A 20,442-nucleotide genomic window follows, 5' to 3' on the forward strand; every position below is an offset into this window, starting at 1 on the left:
TATTTCCTTGCTGGTTGTTGGCAGGAGGCCTCAGTTCCTTGCTACGTGTGTCTCTCCATTGAGTGTCCTTGTGACATGGCAGCTGGCATCCTCCAGAGCCAATGATCCAAGAGAAAGCTGCAATGCCCTTTATGATCTTGCCTCAGAAGTTGTCCACCATCCCTTCCACCTTATTCTGTTCATTAGAAGCAGTCACTAGGGGGACCATGGAGGGAAATTAAGCTTTACCTCTTGAAGAGAGGACTATCAAAGAATTTGTGGGCATATTTTAAAACCACTATAAATTTTAACATGCAATTACCATACGATCCAGCAGTTGCACTCTTGGACATTTATTTATCCCAGAGAAATAAAGACTAGATTCATGGGGGGAAAAAAAAAAAAAAACTATACACAGATGTTTATAGCAGGCTTATCCTTAATAGTAAAAAATTGGAAACAACCCAGATGTCCTTCAAGGAATGAATGCTTAAACCAACTTTGGTACATCCATATCATGGAATAATACTCAGCAATAAAAAAGAAGTGAACTTTTATACATGCAACAACTTAGATGGATCTCAAGGGTATTATGATGAGTGAAAAAAGTCAAGCCTAAAAGATTACATACTATATCATTCTATTCATATAACATTGTTGAAATAACAAAATTATACAGATGGCATACAGACTAGTGGTTGCCAGGAATTAAGGAGGGGGTTTGGGGAGGAGGGAAGAAGGTTTGACAATAAAAGGGCAACATGAGAGATTTTTGTGGTGAAGTAAATGTTATGTATCTTGAATGTATAAATGCCAGTATCCTGGTGAGGTATGTACTATAGTTTTGCAAGATGTTACCTTGGGGAAAATAGGTTAAGGATATAAGTGATCTCTCTGTATTATTTCTTAAAACTGCATGTGAATCTACAATCATCTAAAATAAAGTGTTTGCCTTAAAAAAACAAAAACCACAAATTCTCTTATAGCATTGGACCTAAAGAAAATTGAGGGCAAAAGGAGTTCTTAGCAGTTTTGATGAGGCAGTAAAAAAGGAAGTCATCTACACCCAGGGTGAGACCAATGAACCATATGACCAGAAATTCTTTGATACTCCTCCCTTAAAGAGGTAGAGGCTAATTTCTTGCCTTGGACTCTCTAGTGACTCCTTCTAATGAATAGAATGAGGTAGAGCTGGTGGCAGTCACTTCTGAGACTGGTAGTTCAGAGTAGAAACAGAAATAGCTTCACTCTGAAATTTAGGAGAGAGTTGGGAAAAGTAAAAAAGCCAAGTCAGTTTGTTGCAGTCTTTGTATTTGTCTCTCCTTGTTAACTTAATTGGGGCCTTGGTGGCTGAGTGTTTAAGTGCTCCGCCACTAACTAAAAGATCGGCAGTTAAATCCACCAGCCACTCCTTAGGAAAGCTATGCGGTGGTTCTACTCTGTCCAGTAGGATCGCTATGCGCCAGAATCCACTCGACGGCAATAGGTTTGGTTAATTTAAAATTACTTTTAAAATTTGCTTATTCTGTCATCATGTCAGAGTCTCAGTCCTAACAGTGATATCAGGAAAACACAACATGATACGTCTGTTTTCATGATGTTCTGACCACTGTGGCTCTAGATTACATTAAACCAAAAAAAGAAAAAAAAACCCAAACTTGTTGACATCGAGCTGATTCTGACTTGTAGTGACCCTATAGGACAGAGTAGAACTGCCCCATAGGGTTTCCAAGGAGCGGCTGGTGGGTCTGAACTGCTGACCTTTTGGTTAGCAACCAAGCTCTTAACTACTATGCCACCAGGGCTCCAGAATACATTACACCCTTGATATTAGAGCTTCTTCTCAGGTCTCACATCCATTTCCTCCATCTAACATGCCCATGCCCCCTTTTACCTTTGAGCTAAAGGTGAAATACTCTGGGTTTGATCTGAGGGAAGATTTCCTCCCTCCACTCTCAGATTAATCCCTAAACTCAACGACCAGATTAAGGGTTTGCAATTCTCTTTTACTTCTCCTTTGAATTAAGACCCTGGAGGCTTTTGTCAATACCTGGAGGATTTATACATACTATATACAAAATGGAAACCCTGGTGGAGTAGTGGTTAAGAGCTACAGCTGCTAACCAAAGGGTGCTCCTTGGAAACTCTATGGGGCAGTTCTACTCTGTCCTATAGGGTTGCTATGATTCGGAATTGACTTGACAACAACAGGTTTGGTTTTTTTGGTTTTTATGTACATGATATATAATTCCCTAGTGGCACAGTGGTTAAGCATTTGGCTGCTAATCAAAAGGTTGGCAGTTGGAGTCCACCCACCACTCCTTGGAAATCTTATGGGGGAGCCCTGGTGGCATAGTGGTTAAGAGTGCAGGCTGCTAATAAAAAGGTCAATAGTTTGAATCCACTGGCTGCTCCCTGGAAACCCTACGGGGCAGTTCTACTCTGTCATACAGGGTGGCTATTAGTTGGAATCAACCTGCCGGCAACAGGTTTATGTACATACTATACATTTACACATAATTACCTGTTCACACCTCACCTTTCTAAAACACATATTTGATTGTGTCCCTCCACTGCTTAAAAATGAAAGATTTAAATGGTCTCCAATGCCTATAACAGAGCCCATGGATTGCCTTCAGGAAATCTGTGAATTACAGAAATTTTATGCAGAAGAATGCATACATGCATTATTTTGGAGAGCAAGCCTATAACTTTCAATGGATCCCCAAAGCAGTTAGTTGTTGCAAGATGTAAAGAACCACCAGCCTCCAAGAAAAGACCTGTCTCAATAAGGGGCAAGAGATTCATTACAAATTGGTTGCAACCTCTCTCTCCATTCACTCTCCCCTCCACGTGTCATGCCGTAGTTATGACTTGTCTTTCCCTGTGCTATCTGTGCTTCCTTGCCTTTGCTTCCTTGCCTTTGCTTTTGCCATTCCCTCTGCCTAGAATACCCTTTCTCTGCCAGGAAAATTACTATGTATGCCTTGGTACCCAACTCAAATGTCACATCCTGTTAAAATGAATGATCTGCCCTCCAATATATCTTATATATGCTTTTAGCCTAATTGTGATTATTTCTTCACTCATCTAATTAACCCTGGACTGAGATTATCTCAGGGTAAGAACAGGCCTTATTTAAACTTTTAATCTCTGTGGCCTAGCACAGATCATGCTAGGGGCTACTGTTTAGTGGACGGGTGTCAGCTTGGACCAGACACAACAGGGACACCTTTCCTCTAAGCAGTCCTCTGCAGACCCCTACTCACCAAACACCATTTCTTCTCAGCCTGATGCTCTTCTCCAGGCTCTGTAGTAGGCTCTTTTGTACTTTCAGATTTCACTGACCAGTAACATTTCAAAAATAATTTTAGGGACCAACATAGGACTGTCAATTTTTGATGTTTCCAAGCAAAAACATTTTTCAAAATTATCATCTACTTTCTCCATCATTTTACAAAAGAAAGGTTCTTTTAAAACCCCCAGAGCAGGAAAGACATAATCTCAGCCTAGGGGCCAGTCCTTTAAACTGAATACATTCAATATTTTGAAAAACTTACCACATGGCCCTTATTTTTTCTCTGTCCATGATGAATAATTCATCCTAGTTTACTGATTCTGGAATAATGTCCAGAAGCTACTGATGCTGACCTATGCCTCTGAGAGGGGCTCCTGCCTTCTTTGACTCAGGAACGAGTCTCATGTCTCGGGACAAAAACTACAGTCCTCAAAGAGACATGCCCAGAAACAGGGGTTAAACTAATGCTTCTTGAGCACTTAACCACAAGCCAGCTTCCCTGCTAATTGCTTTAAGCTTGCATTTGGTTCACATCTCTGTTGAGTCAAGACTGCAAGAAATACAACTTTATTTTTCTCACTGAATTTATTTGCCATTTTGAACACCGATTTTACTGGGTGACCTGACTCTTTGTCAGGTCAATTCAGGGTCTCCCATATTCTTTTCTTAGAGATTGCATCTGTGATCCAGTGGATTTATTTTGTATATTGCCAGGGTGGGATTAAACCTCTCAAGGCCCTAAGCACTGAAAAGATTACATGCACATTTGTAATTGAAAAAAAATTTAACATTTATTTTATAGATACTTATTTCCAACAAAGTTCTGGGTTTGTTTTTTGTTTGTTTCTGAAAATTACTACCCAAGTGTTTTATATTCTTTCAATTTTTTTGTGTGTGTGGGGGGGGGGATGCTTTGTTTTCCTAGTGTCTTTGCCAAGTTCTTGGCCTACCTATGGGATCATATGGCCCTGCCCATCAGCCCGTAGCATCCACCTGTGGGCACTGAGTTCTCCTCATCCTGCCCACAAGAGACCTCCTCAGATCTGCAGGCTCGTTATGCCCACTCTGGGCCACTCTGGGTTAGAGTTTATCTCTTTAGTATAAAGCTTTGATCCTTATCATAAAGCAACACTATTATCACCATCATACCTTTTTGCAGATGAAGTTGCTGTGTATATTGAGTGGGCAACAGGCAGAAAACAGGACACTCTATCACATCATTTTTCATTGACTCCAATTTTTCTTAGTTTTTGTTCAACTGTTTATTTTCTGATGCCTGCACTAGGATACGAGGTCCATGAGGGAGGACATCTGTCTTACTCATTACTGTATCTCCAGAACCTAGAACAGTGCCAGGCACATCTTAGGTATTGAGTGAATGAGAATGTATGAGATAAGGAAAACACAAAGAGTTCGGTGTCAGAATGAGGGGAAAGGAAGTGTTGAAAAGAAATTTCAATCACTTTACATTTCTTCTGGAAGCGTGTTTATATCAGCTCCTCCTTAGAGAGTTTCTGTCCACTGCAGCAAGAGATGCCTCTTCCTTCTATTCTTGTCTGTACTATTCTGGTTTGTATTGTTTTCTGATTGTTGCCTGTGGGCTAGTATTCTCTTCCAGCTAGAAAATAAATTGTTTTGGACAAGAAGTATCTTAAAGTGTACAGCACTTTAAGAGCTAAAAGATGCTAGTTTACTGAATGCATGACTGCACAAATGAAAATATGGAACTTGAATCCTGAACACCCAGAGAATCCCTGTGAAATGAGCTCGGTGTTAGAAAGGGTTAAATTTGAGGTGTTGTCTTCTGGACTAAGTGTCATTCTCAGCATCAGCGTTCCCTGACCACTTCCTGGGGTGCAGCACCTCTAGTGGAAATCCAGGTTTGCTAACTCTCACCTCAATACCTTCAAACGTGAGTCCCTTGATGAAGTCCTTTCCAGCTCACCATCCTCTCGCCCCTCAAACCTCAGTCTCACTCCTACTGATGAGGCCCAGTAGACCTGGACAGGCCCCTACTAGTAACCCTAAGTCCTCCCAAGGTGGACAAAGAGGGGATCCTTGAGAGCCAGGTAGTTCCTCAAGCCTAGAGCAGCACTCCTCGAACATCAATGCACAGATGAATTATGTGGGGAGCATCTTGTTAAAATAAAGATTCTGATCCAGCAGTTCTGGAATGTTGGCCAAGAATCTGAATTTCAAACAAGCTTCCAAGTGATATTGGTGCTGCTGGTCCAGTCTGTATGGCACCCTTGTGGTGACCTGCAGCTGCAGCAGCTCCCAGATAAGCTATGCATGACCAGAAAGCCACGGGCTGATTAAGCAAATATCACTCCAAAGCTTATATATTCAAATGACTGTCGGCTCCATCATGGCTTGCTCCTTAGAAAGAAGTCTATACACTTGGATTTTTTAAATGCACATAAAACACACTAAGAAATAAAATTGGCTTTAAACCTGTGGTAGTTTAGGAAGAACCCTCCAGTAGAAAACATGCTCTCACCTATGAGGCTGTGGAGATGGAGGCCACAAGTCCCTCATAGTTGTTGTTGTTGTTAGGTGCCATCAAGTCGTTTCTGACTCATAGCAACTCTAATGTACAACAAAATGAAACAATGCCCGGTCGTGCTCCACCCTCACAATTGTTTCTATGTTTGAGCTCATTGTTGCAGCCACTGTGTCAATCCATCTCCTTGAAAGTCTTCCTTTTTTTCACTGACCCTCTACTTTACCAAGCATGATGTCCTTCTCCAGGGACTGGTCCATCCTGATAACAGGTCCAAAGCACGTACAACAAAGTCTTGCTATCCTGCCTTCAAAGGAGCACTCTGGCTGTACTTCTTCCAAGAAAGACTTGTTCATTCTTCTGGCAGTCCATGGTATATTCAATATTCTTCATCAACACCATAATTCAAAGGCATCAATTCCTCTTTGATCTTACCTATTCATTCTCCAGCTTTCACATTCATATGAGGCGATTGAAAATACCATGGCTTGGGTCAGACGCACAGTGACATCTTTGCTTTTGAGCACTTGAAAGAGGTCTTTTGCAGCAAATTTGCTCAAATGCAATACGTCGTTTGATTTCTTGACTGCTACTTCCATGGGCATTGATTGTGGATCTAAGTAAAATAAAATCCATGACAACTTTTTTGCCCACTTATGATGTTGCTTATTGGTCTAGCTGTGAGGATTTTTGTTTTCTTTTAAGTTATGGTGTAATCCATACTGAAGGCTGTGGTCTTTGATATTCATTTGTAAGTGTCTGAAGTCCTCTTCACTTTCAGCAAGCAAGGTTGTGTCATCTACATACTGCACTCAGGTTGTTTATTAGTCTTCCTCCAATCCTGATGGCTTGTTCTTCTTCATATAGTCCAGCTTCTCAGGTTATTTGCTCAGCATACAGACTGCATAAATATAGTGAAAGGATACAATCCTGATGCACACATTTCCTGATTTTAACCCACACAGTATCCCCTTGTTATGTTCAAACACTGCCTGTTGGTCTATGTACAGGTTCCACATAAGCACAATTAAGTGTTCTGGAATTCCAGTCTCCACAATGTTATGCATAATTTGTCATGATCCACACTTTCCAATGCCTTTTCATAGTCAATAAAACACAGGTAAATATCTTAGGTCTTGGCTGAAAGCAGAGAATACCAGAAAGATATTTACCGTGTTTTATTGACTGTGCAAAGGTATTTAACTGTGTGGCACTTCCTAGCTGTGGTATTTTAAACAAGTCTCTTGACCTCCCTGGGTCTCAGTGCTAACAAAGATAGCCAAGATGACTGTCTTCAAGTGTTAGATGGCTGTTGAGTGATGTGAGCAGTTTGGGTTTCAAAGAAAAGACAAAAGACAGTAGAAAAAGGATTGAGTGGAGTTCCTTCCAGGCATGCAAGTCTAAGAAGCCAATCCACAAATATAAATTTAGCTCTCTTGTTGTTATTTGCCCTCAAGTTGATTCTAACTCATGGTGACCCCACATGTGCAGAATAGAGCTGCTCCAAGGACTTTCAAGACTGTGTGAACCTTTTAGAAGCAGATCCCCAGGCCTGTTTTCTGAGGTGCCTCTGGGTGTGTTCCAACCGTCAACCTTTAAGCTTGTAGTCAAGTGCTTAACTGTTCGTGTTACCCAGGGACTCAAATTCAGCTATAGTCTTATTTTAAGTGACTCTATTTCCTGTGCTATTGTATGATTTATAATTTTGTAATTCATTTTTGGAAAGCCTTAAAAATTTGCGATTCACCCTTTGTTATTCCTTAAGCAGGGTGGCATTAGGAACCCAGTGGAAGCAGTGCCTGGGGCTCCTTCCTGATGCCCCAGACAGGGTGTGGGGGCAGGGCAAAACCATTGCCATCTAGTGGATTCAGCGACCCTATTGGACAGAGGGAAACCCTGGTGGCATAGTGGTTAAGTGCTATGGCTGCTAACCAAAAGGTCAGCAGTTTGAATCCACCAGGCACTCCTTGGAAACTCTATGGGGCAGTTCTACTCTGTCCTATAGGGTCACTAGGAGTCGGAATTGACTCGACAGCAATGGGTTTTGGTTTTATTGGACAGAGTAGAAGTGCCCCAAAGAGTTTCCAAGGAGCGCCTGGTGGATTCAAGCTGCCGACGTTTTGGTTAGCAGCCGTAGCACTTAACCACTACGCCACCAAGGTTTTCTCCTCATTTATGTGCCCCTAAAAATGACATCTCCCTATAGCAATTATACATCAGGTAACGGCTTCCTCACCTGCAGCTTCTGTCTCCTGGCTGTCTCATGGTTTCACCTCCCTCTTTTCAACCTCACTTCCTTTTCGTCTCGGGTTTTGCTGAACAGGATGATCACATGATGCCACCTACTGGCTAAAGTGTATATAACTAAAAGAGCTGTGGTCTGTTACACATAAAAAAAAAAAAAAAAAAAAAAAAAAAAAACTTTTTTTTTTTTTTTTAAGGTCTCCATGAGCCAGAACGCTCTGAAAAAACAAGGTTTCTAAGACAAGTTACTGGGTGCTGTGTTACAAGTTAACTGGGGAGCCGCTTTTCGCATAATTTTGTTAGCAACTTATAAAGCAAAGAAACGGCGCACAAATGTATTTTCAGAGAAAAATGAATCTGGACGTAGGTGTTTAAATCAAAGCACATAATGTGTCCATATTTTAAACCTTTTACGTTGAAATGATTTTAGACTTACAGAAAAGGTTGCACAAATATTACAGACAGTTCCGTGTACTCTTTACCCAGCTTCCCCTCATGTGAACATCTTACATAACCCAAGTGCAATTACGGAAACGTGGAAATTAGCATTGATAGGATACTCTTAACTACTACACAGACCTAACTTGAATTTGTCAGTTTTCCCACTATTGTCCTTTTTTCTGGAAAGCCCTTTTTTCTTTTAATGCATTATCTTATTTTATTTTTAAGCCATTGTTGCAGTTTTGTAAAGTTTTTCTTGTATTTTTCCTTAAAAAGAAAAAGCCAAACCTACTTTAAAAAAAAAAAAAGTCACCAGGGCTACCACCTTGTTTGAGCTACATCAGCTCTTACCTGGTTTACAGTAGTCTCCTAATAAGGGTGACCATATAGTTTATCATCTAATTGGAACACTTCTGAGAGTAAACAGGGACTCTTAAAATATACTAACTAATTATGCTGCAGCAACAGCTGTAACCCGGGACTGTCCCAGGGTGGAATGCACAGCCATTCCCGTTTACTGGTCTCCCGGATTCTCTGATTCTGCCCTAACCGTCCGCTCATCCCCCCCGCCCCCCGCCCCCCGCCCCCCGCCCCCAGGTCTATTCTCAGCACAGCAGCTGGAGTGATCTTTTAAAAACATAGGTCAAGTCAATTCTCTGCTCAAAACAATGCTATGGCTCCCCATTTCACTCAGAGTAAAATCCAAAGCCCTCTTGGGACCACCAAGGCCTTACATGATCTAGCCTCCTCTATAACCTTTCTGGCCTCATCTCTTACTGCTCTCCCGACTGCTCACACCACTCCAGCCACACTGACTTCCTTGCTGTGTCTTGAGATGCCAGGCGTGCTCCAACCTCAGGACCTTTGCACCACCTGTTCTCATTGTCTGGAACATTTTTTCCCTCAGATAGTAATATGACTCGTTCCCTCGCCTCCTTCAAATCTAAACTCAAATGTTACCTTCTCAACAAAGGCTGCCTGACCACTCTATTGAGAATTTCAACCCTCTCCTTCTCCATGTCTGACCTCTTTACTCTGCACTATGATTTTCTCCCACAGCATTTATCACCTTTTAACATACTACATCATTTATTTATTTGTCTGTATTGTTGACTGTTCCTCTCCTCTCTCCTGAAATGTAGCAGACATTTTAGTCACTGCACTATCCCAGAGCCCAGAATAGTGCCTGGCACATAATTGGCAGATACTAAATACTTGTCGACTGAATAGATGGATGTTTGTTACATTACTCTGTATTTTCTTTTTTCTTTGCTTTTTTAAAAATAGTGGTAAATATATATAACAAAACATTTGCCATTTCAACATTTTTTACATGTACAATTCAGTGACATTAATTACATTTATCATGTTGTGTAACTATCAGCACTATCTCTTTCCAAATTTCTCCATCACTCTTAACATAAACTTAGTGCCTCTTAAGCAACACCTCCTCCTTTTCCCCTGCATACCACCCCTGAACAACTAATAAACGTGGGTCTTTATACAGTTGCCAATTCTAAATATTTCCAATGAGTGGAATCATACAATATTTATTCTTTTGTAACTGACTGATTTCACTCAGCATAATGTTTTCAAGGTTCACCATGTCTTAGTATGTGTCAGAACTTCATTTATCTTTGTGGCTGGGGAATATTCTATTGTACGTATACGCCACATTTTGTTTATCCACTCGTCTGTTGATGACACGTAGGTTGGCTATTGTGAATAGTACTGCAGTGAATACTGATGTTCCGATATCTGCTAGCATCCCTGCTCTCAAGTCTTTTGGTATAAAGCTAGGAGTGGAATTGCTGGGCCATATGACAATTCTATGTTTAACTTTTTAAGAAACCACCAAAGTGTTCTCCACAGTGGCTGAACCATTTTACAATCCCACCAACAATGGATGATGGTTCCAATTTCTCCACATCCTTACGAACACTTGTAATTTTCTGGAGTGCCCTTTGGCAAAGAGCTGTGTCTATGTTGATGACCTTTGAAAAGCAGTCGCAAGATCTCCTGGGCCCAATATTTTGGGTTGGGTTATCATTCCATGGGCATCTCGCTGGTCACTCATGGACATTCCTACCTTCCAATCCAGATTCTTCTCTATATACCAATCCATTCATATACCTTCTCATCCATCAATTCATCCATGTATTAAAATATTAATGGCACTCTTAATATGGTACTCTTAAATTCTATTCTGACTCTGCTTCTCAGCTTTAGTTTCTGCATTGTCACAATGAGTACAAAAAAAAATTTGCTTTACGTTTGTGAGAATCAAATGGCATAATGGAAGGAATTTCAGATCTTATTCTCTGACTTTACAGAAGAAGCTGAGGCTCAGAAAGGTTAAGACATCAACCATTCAAAGTATGATCCATGGGCCAGAATCATGGCATCCCCTGGGAGCTTGTGAGAAATGCAGAAGGTCAGGCCCCAACCCAGACACATTGAATCAGGATGTGCATTTTAACAAGATTCCCAGGTAATCTGTGAGCATATGAAAGCTGAGAAGCATGGGTTAAGAGACTTACTGAGGATCACACGGACAGCAAAGCCAGAACTAGGACCCACATCTCCTGACTCCTATCTATCTTGTGTATGTGTGTTGTTTGTGGGTAGCTGTTGTGGAATCAACTGTGTCCTCCAACAATATGTGTTGTAAATCCTAATCCCATAGTTGCGGTTATAATCTCATTTGGGAATGGGTTTTCTTTGTTATGTCGATGAAACAATATTAGTGCAGGGTGTGTCTTGAGTCAATCTATTTAAGATATAAAAGAAGCAGATTAAGCAAGGAATTGATGAAGCAGAGATGGGGGAAGATAGTTCCCACACCACACAAAGATCACCAAGGAACCAAGGAACAAGGATCTTCTCCCAGAGCTGACAGAGAGAAAACCTTTCCCTAGAGCTGGAGCCCTGAATTCAGCATTTTTTTTTCCTTCAAGGATTTATATATGTCATCTCATTGTCTTCTTTCCTGTATGGTTTATGCTGAGTAGTCAGGGTTTAGTCTTATTTTTTCTCCTTTGTAGGTGACTTTTTATTTATCTCTAGCCACTCTCAAGGTTCCAATTTTGGTTTTGGTTTTGACAAGTTTGATTATGAAATATCTTGGTGACTTTCTTTTAAGGTCTACCCTGTATGGGCTTCATTGGTTTCCTTGGATAGATATCTTCTTGTCTTTCATGATACCAGGGAAGTTTTCTGCCAGCAAATCTTTAGCAGTTCTCTCAGTGTTTTCTGTTATCCCCTCTATCCTGGTACTCCAAACACTCGAAGGTTTTTCCTCTTGATAGTATCCCACGTAATTCTTAGGCTTTCTTCATATTTTTTTTTTTTTTGCGATTTTTCCTCAAACAAATTGGCATCAAGTTATTCACCTTCAACCTCACTAATTCTGACTTCTATCGCCTCAATTCTGCTCTTATGACCTCTTGAGTTGTCTAATTCTGAACTTTTATGGTTAGTCTTTTGGATTTCTAGTTGCTGTCTCTGTGTGATTTCTAACAGCCTGTTTATTCTGTCATTTTCTTCTTGTATTGTTTTCCTGAATTCTTCTATTGCTTTATCTGTGTTCCTTGGCTTGGCCTGAGCTCTGCCTGATCTCCTGCCTGATCTCTTGAAGAGCTCTGCATATTAGTCTTTTGAATTCTTTCTCAGGTAATTCCATTGTCTTATCTTGCTCTGGAAAGTTTTCTGGTTCTTTATTTTGGTCATTTGCTAGAGCTATCTTGACCTGCTTCTTTATGTGATTTGATAATTGACTCTTGTCTCTGAGGAATAAAAAAAAAAAATTTTTTTTTTAAATTTTTGTTTATTGCATACTGTATTTTTGTTTTGTTTTGATATGCCCAAGTAGGCTAGGCATGTGAGCTACTTTGGTTGTTAGCGTCTTTGAAGCTCTCACGTTCTGTCTTCAGGTGCTCAGAGCAGCTACTCGGTGTGTGAGCCCAGGAGCCTGTTCACTATTCTTGCTGGGGTGTGGTTATTCAAGGCAGAGGTGTACAGGTCTTCATTCACCAAGTGTGTGGCACAGAGTCTGACCTAGAGTCCCAGGCAGGCAAGGCTGCATGGGGGTGTTTGGAGCAGGCACAGGTCTTTGGTTGAAATGGAGCAAGGCAGGGAGCTGATGCTTCCCCTGGGGTGCCCGAAAGGAGGGCATGTCCCTGTCCCCTAGAGCTTGTAGTGGGGGAGGGGTAGTGCAACCAGTCCATGGGTACCTGCTGCTGTTAGCTGGAGGGACTGGGAGGTGCCACTAATTCTCAGACCCCTGTCATGGGTGGTAGATGGAGTGAGTGGTACCACTGGCCCTCTGGACCCAGGTGTGGGTAGGTGAGGCCCCTGCTTAGGGGCGAGGGTGTGTCAAATGTCACAAATCTACAGCTCCCTCTTGGCTGCTACAGGTGAAAATGAATTTTGAATCTTTTCTCCCTCCACCTGCCATTCAGTCTGATTCTTCAGCTTTGTCTTTGATGATTACAGCTCCTAGATTATCATATATATTCAATTCACTTGTTTTTTCAGGTCTTTGTTACAAGAGGGATGACAGGAAGTGTCTGACTATTCCACCATCTTGGCCCCATTTCTGACTTTATGAGTATTATGTGTATGCTGCTAAACCTGATGTAGTCCCACAGGTCTCCAAGGCACAGTTCATTTTTATTCATTTTTTTTTCTTTCTTTCCTTTCCTCAGACTGAATAACTTCAATTGACCAATCTTTAAATTCATGGGTTTTTTTCTTCCGCCATCTCAAATCTGCTTTTGAGCCCTGTTTTAGTTACCTAGTGCTGCTATAACAAAAAATACCACAAATGGGTGGCTTTAAAAAACAGGAGTTAATTTTCTCACAGTTCTGGAGGCTAAAAGTCCAAACGAGGGTGTCTTGATTCCTTCTGCGAACCTCTCTCCTAGTTTCTGGTGTTTGCTAGCAATCATTGGTGTTCTTTAGCTTGTAGAAATATCCTCACATGGCCTCTGTCTTCTCCTGTTTGTGCATGTCCATGTCTAGTCTGCTTTTTTTATAAGACACCAGTTAGAAGTGATTAGGTTTAGGCCCACCCTACTCTGGTATAACCTCATTAACAAGAAAACCCCCAGTCCCAAATAGGGTCAATTCTCTGAGAATGGTGTTTTGGGAGAGCTCCAGACCTGCTCTGCCCCCTCTGTGACCACTAGATTGTTAGTTTTCACCAGGCATGTTGGAAAAAAGCAGACAAATGAACAATTACAAATTTTAAAAAGTGTTGTGGAAAACCAAAAGCTAAAGAGTTTCCTGAATACAACCAAATACTTGGAGGGACAGAGTAGCAGGGGTGGGGTTCTGGGGACCATGGTTTCAGGGAACATCTAGGTCAATTGACATAACAAAGTTTTGTTTTTTTTTTAAATTTATTGTCCTTTAAGTGAAAGTTTAGAACTCAAGTCAGTCTCTCATACAAAAACTTAGGTACACCTTGCTGCTCTTCCCCTAACAAGACAGCATGCACCTCCTCTCTACCCTGTATTCCCTGTGTCCACTCAACCAGCTCCTGTCCCACTTTGTCTTCTCATCTCACCTCCAGACAGGAGCTGCCCACATAGTCTCACATGTCTACTTGAGCCAAGAAAGCTCACTCCTCACCAGTATCATTTTCTGTCTTACAGTCTAATCCAATCCCTGTCTGAAGAGTTGGCTTTGGGAATGGTTCCAGTTTTGGGCTAACAGAAGGTCTGGGTACTATGACCTCCGGGGTCCCTCTAGTCTCAGTTAGACCATTAAGTATGGTCATTTTTACAAGAATTTGAAGTCTGCATCCCACTGTTCTCCTGCTCCATCAGGGATTCTCTGTTGTGTTCCCTGCCAGGGCAGTCATTGGTTGTAGCCAGGCATCATCTAGTTCTTCCAGTCTCAGGCTGGTATAATCTCTGGTTTATGTGGCCCTTCCTGTCTCTTGGGCTCATATTTACCTTGTGTCTTTGGTGCTTTTCATTCTCCTCCGGTCCAGGTGGGTTGAGGCCCATTGATGCATCTTAGATGACCGCTTGCTAGCGTTTAAGACCCCAGACGCCCCTCACCAAGGTCAGATGCAGAATGTTTTCTTAATACATTTTGTTATGTCAATTGACCTAGATGTCCCCTGAAACCACGGTCACCAGACCCCCATCCCTGCTACTCTGGTCTTCGAGGTGTTTGGTTGTATTCAGGAAACTTATATGCTTTTGGTTTAGTCCAGTTGTACTGATCTCTCCTATATTGTGTGTTGTCTATCCCTTCACCTAAAATAGTTCTTATCTAGTATCTAATTAGCGATACCCCTCTCCTTCCTTCCCCACTCTCATAACCGTCAAAGAATATTTTCTTCTCTATTTAAACTATTTCATGAGTTCTCTAATTTCACTCAGCATAATGTCTTCCAGATTATTCCATGTTGCGAGATGTTTCACAGATTCATCATTGTTTTTAATTGTTGCCTAGTATTCCATTATGTGAATATACCATAATATATTTATCCATTTATCTGTTGATGGGCACCTTGGTTCCTTCCATCTTTTTTCCTATTGTAAACAGTGCTAAAATGAACATGGGTGTACACATATCTGTTAGTGTAAGGCTCTTATTTCTCTAGGATATATTCCAAGGAGTGGGATTGCTGGATCGTATGGTAGTTCTATTTCTAGCTTTTGAAGGAAGTGCCAAATTGATTTCCAACTTGTTCCAGTCTCTCCACAACCTCTTCAACATTTATTATTTTCTGTTTTTTTAAATTAATGTCAGGCTTGTTGGGGAGAAGGAATCTCATTGTAGTTTTGATTTGCATTTCTCTAAAATTTTTTTTTTAATGGCTGATGATTGTGAGCATTTCCTCATGTATCTGTTAGCTACCTGAATGTTTTCTTTGGTGAAGTGTCTGTTCATATCCTTTGCCCATTTTTTAATTGGGTTATTTGTCTTTTTGTTGTTGAGTTTGCAGTATCAAGTAGATTTTAGAGATCAGACACTGATCAGATTTGTAATAGCCAAAAACTTTTTCCCAGTCTGTAGGTAATCTTTTTACTCTTTTGATGAAGTCTTTGGATGAACATAGGTGTTTGGTTTTTAGAAGCTCCCAGTTATTTAGTTTCTCTTCTGCATTGTTAGTAACATTTTGTATACTGTTTATGCCATGTATTAAGGCTCCTAGCATTGTCCCTATTTTTTCATCCATGATCTTTATTGTTTTAGATTTTATATTTAGGTCTTTGATCTACTTTGAGTTAGCTTCTGTACGTGGTGTGAGGTATGGGTCTTGTTTCATTTTTTTTTGCAGGTAGATATCCAGTTATGCCAGCACCATTTGTTAAAGAGACTGTCTTTTCCCCATTTAACAGACTTCGGAGTCAAACATCAGCTGCTCATATGTGGATGGATTTATGTCTAGACTCTCAATTCTGTTCCATCGGTCTATATATCAGTTGTACCAGTACCAGCCTCTTTGACTACTATGGCTGTATAATGTGTTCTAAAACCAGGTAGTGTGAGGCCTCCCACTTTGGTCTTCTTTTTCAGTAATGCTTTACTTATCTGGGGCCTCTTTCCCTTCCAAGTGAAGTTGATGATTTGTTTCTCTGTCTCATTAAAAAAAAATGTCCTTGGAATTTGGATTGGGATTGCCTTGTGTCTATAGATTGCTTTGAGTAAAAAAAAAAAATAATGAGTAGGATAGACATTTTCACAATGTTGAGTCTTCCTATCCATGAGCAAGGCATGTTTTTCCACTTATGTAGGTCTCTTTTGGTTTCTTGCAGTAGTGTCTTGTAGTTTTCTTTGTATAGGTCTTTTACATCTCTGGTTAGATTTACTCCTAAGGATTTTATCTTCTTGGAGGCTACTGTAAATGGTATTGATTTGGTGATTTCCTCTTTGATGTTGTCTTTGTTAGTGTAGAGGAATCCAAATGATTTTTGTATGTTTATCTTGTATTCCAATACTCTGCTGAACTCTTCTATTCTTTTCGGTAGTTTTCTTGAGGATTCTTTAGGGTTTTCTGCTTATAAGATCATGTGATCTGCAAATAGAGGTACTTTTACTTCTTCCTTCCCAGTTTGGGTGCCCTTTATTTCTCTGTCTAGCCTAATTGCTCTGTTTAGGACCTCCAGCACAATGTTGAATAAGAGTGGTGATAAAAGGCACCATTGTTTGGTTCCTTTTCTCAAGGGGAATGCTTTCATACTCTCTGCATTTATTGTGGAGCTGTCTATCTCTCTTTTCAATGCTGTTAGAGTTTGTTTTATGTTTTAGGATGATGTTGGCTATTGGCTTTGTATAAATGCCCTTTATTATGCTGAGGAATTTTCCTTCTATTCCTATTTTGCTGAAAGTTGTTATCATGAATGGGTGTTGGACTTTGTCAAATGCCTTTTCTGTATCAATTGATAAGATCATGTGGATCTTGTCTTTTGTTTTATTTATGTGATGGATTACATTGGTTATTTTTCTAATGTTGAATGATCCCTGCATACCTGGTATGAATCCCACTTGGTCATGGTGAATTATTTTTTTGATATGTTGTTGAATTCTATTGGCTAGAATTTTGTTGAGGATTTTTGCATCTAAGTTCATGAGGGATATAGACCAGCAATGTTCTTTTCTTGTGGTTTTGGTATCAGAGATACGCTGGCTTCGTAGAATGAGTTTGGGAGTATTCCATCCTTTTCTATGCTCTGAAATACTTTTAGTAGTAGTGGGGTTATCTCTTCTCTGAAAGTTTGGTAGAATTCTCCAGTGAAGCCCTCAGGGCCAGGGCTTTCTTCTGTTGGGAGTTTTTTAATTACCTTTTCAATCTCTTCTTTTGTTATGGTTTTATTTAATTTTCTACCTGTGTTTGTGTTAATTTAGGTAGATAGTGTGTTTCTAGAAATTCGTCCATTTCTTCTAGGTTTTCAAATTTGTTAGAGTACAATTTTTCATAGTAATCCGTTATGATTCTTTTAATTTCAGTTCAGTCTGTTGTGATATCACCCATCTCATTTCTTATTCAGCTTGTTTGCTTACTCTCCTGTTTTTCTTTTGTCAGTTTGGCCAGTGGTTTATCAATTTTTTGATTTTTTCAAGGGGCCAGCTTTTGGTCTTGTTCATTCTTTCAATTGTTTTTCTCTTTGCAATTTCATTTAGTCCTGCTCTAATTTTTATTATTTGCTTTCTTCCAGTGCCTGAGGGTTTCTTTTGTTGCTCTCTATTTGTTCAAGTTGTAGGGAAAATTCTTTGATTTTGGCCCTTTCTTCTTTTTGTATGTGTGCATTTATTGCTATAAATTGACCTCTGAGCACTGCTTTAGCTGTGTCCCAAAGGTTCTGGTTTTCGCTCTCATAGTATTCTATGAATTTCTTTATTCTACCCTTAATTTCTTCTATAACCTAGTAGTTTTTGAGCAAGGTGTTGTTCGGTTTCCAAGTGTTTGATTTCTTTTCCTTGCTTTTTCTGTTATTGATTTCTACTTTTATGGGCTTTATGGTCAGAGAAGGTGCTTTGCAATATTTTGATGTTTTGGATTCTGTTAAGGCTTGCTTCATGACCTAATGTGCGGCCTATTTTAGAGAATGTTCCTTGTGCATTGGAAAAGAAAGTATACTTGGCTGCTGTTGGGTGGAGTGTTCTGTATATGTCTATGAGGTCAAGCTGGTTGATTGTGGCATTTAGCTCTTCCATGTCTTTATTGCACCAGGTGCTCCTTGGAAACTCTATGGAACAGTTCTACCCTTTATTGAGCTTCTTTCTGGGTGTTCTGTCTTTCACCAAAAGTGGTGTGTTGAAGCCTCCTACTATTATTGTGGAGCCATCTATCTCTCTTTTCAATGCTGTTAGAGTTTGTTTTATGTATCTTAAAGCCCTGTCATTGGGTGCAGAAATATTCAATATGGTTATATCCTCCTGGTATATTGTCCCTTTAATCATTTTATAGTGTCCTTCCTTATCCTTTGTGGTGGATTTAACTTTAAAGTCTATTTTGTCAAAATTGATATTGCCACTCCTGCTCTTTTTGATTGTTTGCTTGATATTTTCTTTTCCATCCTTTGAGTTTTAGTTTGTTTGTGTTTTTAAGTCTAAGGTGTGTCTCTTGTAGGCAGCATAGAGACAAATCATATTTTTTTAATGCATTCTGCCACTGTCTCTCTCTTTTTTTTTTTTTGGTGTATTTAGTCCATTTACGTTCAGTGTAATTATGGATAGGTATGAGTTTAGTGCTGTCATTTTGATGTCTTTTTTTTGTGTGTTGTTGACAGTTTCTTTTTTTCCACTTAATTTTTGTGCTGAGTAGTTTTTCTTTATATACTGTGTTTTCATCTTTTTCATTGTCATAAAAATATGGAACACTTCATGAATTTGCATGTCATCCTTGCACAAGGGCCATGCTAATCTTCTCTGTATCATTCCAATTTCAGTATATGTGCTGCCGAAGGAGCATGACATAACAAATTTTCTTAAGAAAATGTTTTCCATCCCACTTTGCTGAGTGGTGTCTGAAGTCTTAAAAGCTGCAAGCGGCCATCTAAGATGCATCAATTGGTCTCAACCCACCTGGAGCAAAGGAGAATGAAGAACACCAAAAACACAAGGAAAACGTTAGCCCAAGAGACAGAAAGGGCCACATAAACTAGAGACTCCATCAGCCTGAGACCAGAAGAACTAGATGGTGCCTGGCTACCACCAATAACCACCTGACAGGGAACACAACAGGGGGTCCCTGGAGGAGCAGGAGAAAAGTCGGGAACAGAACTCAAATTCTAGTAAAAAGACCAGACTTAATGGTCTGACTGAGACTGGAGGAGCCCCAGAAGACATGGTCCCCGGACTCTCTGCTAATCCAGTACTAATCCAGACAGGAGTATAAGACATAAAATGATAGTTGTTAAAAGTGTGCTTCTTAGTTTAAGCAGACACATGAGAGTAAATGGGCTGCTCCTGTCTGGAGGTGAGAAGAGAAGGCGGAAACAGTCAGGAGCTGGTTGGATGGATACAGGAAATCCAGGGTCGAAAGGAGGAGTGTGCTGTCACATTATAAGGAGAGTGACTAGAGTCACATAAAAATGTGTGTTTAAATTTTTGTATGAGAAACTAACTTGAGCTGTAAACTTTCACTTAAAGCACGATAAAAAAAAAAGTGGAGATGCGGGGCAGAAGGTTGTGCTAGAGAGTCACAGGGAGGGGGCTAACTATTTAAAGTGGTCAGGCAGTAGGAGGAACTATTTAAGGAGTCTTAAAGAATGAGGAGCCAAGTGTGTGAAGATCTGTGGGAAGATTGCAGGGTGAAGAGAGGACAGCATTGTAGGCAGAAGGAACAGCCTTCAAAGGCTAAGGTAGGTTGAAGCCTGGAGAAGAGGCATGGGCAAGGGTGGCATGGCATTGAGGAGGTCAGTAAGGGGCCAGCTCATGCAAGGCCTTATTTGATCATGTGTTCTGGTTTACCCAGCATATGGTTTAGATGATAAATTTTACAGCCACCCTACTTAAAGGCCATCTTAAGGAATATAAACATAAGGAATATGAATTTTATTGTAAGTGCAATGGAGAGCCTTGTGTTTGCAGGGAATAGAAAGACCTTTACTGTAAAGTCTGATTAGGACATAAAGAGAAGGATGTTTATATTGAACTAGATTTCATCCAGACTGTTCTAGGGAGCTCATGGTATTGGCCACTTTGAGTTGAATTCTGATCCAGTTGAATCACTTATTGCAGATTTTTATCTTTCTCCAGATCAATGGAGTCTGTATTATTGGAGTCTCTGCAGGTGATTCCAATGAAGTGAGCCCACAGTCCAGCATATGGGAATTAATTGCTGAAGCACTTGACTTTCAGAAAACTCTCTTCATGTACAATAAATAGCTAGCAGTCGGTTCACACTTTCTGAACATGTTGGAATGTACTTCTAGAACTTTCATGTGTAAGAATCTCTTGGGGGTCTTTTTAAAATGCAGATTCTGGTTCAGTAGGTCTAGGATGGGGCCTG

General features: G+C 40.3%; 1 protein-coding gene and 1 non-coding gene across 2 annotated transcripts in view; both read right to left on the reverse strand.

The window, feature by feature from the left end:
- LOC126086768 (uncharacterized) overlaps window positions 1-20,442 on the reverse strand; it is a 1,076,998-nt gene that overhangs the window by 360,235 nt on the left and 696,321 nt on the right. The window lies entirely within an intron of this gene.
- Window positions 18,795-18,900, reverse strand: LOC126087594 (U6 spliceosomal RNA). Its single transcript, XR_007519777.1, has one exon. It is a non-coding gene; the product is annotated as a U6 spliceosomal RNA (small nuclear RNA).

This window comes from Elephas maximus, chromosome 12 (assembly GCF_024166365.1).
Source record: "Elephas maximus indicus isolate mEleMax1 chromosome 12, mEleMax1 primary haplotype, whole genome shotgun sequence".
In the NCBI taxonomy this organism is placed as follows: domain Eukaryota; kingdom Metazoa; phylum Chordata; class Mammalia; order Proboscidea; family Elephantidae; genus Elephas; species Elephas maximus.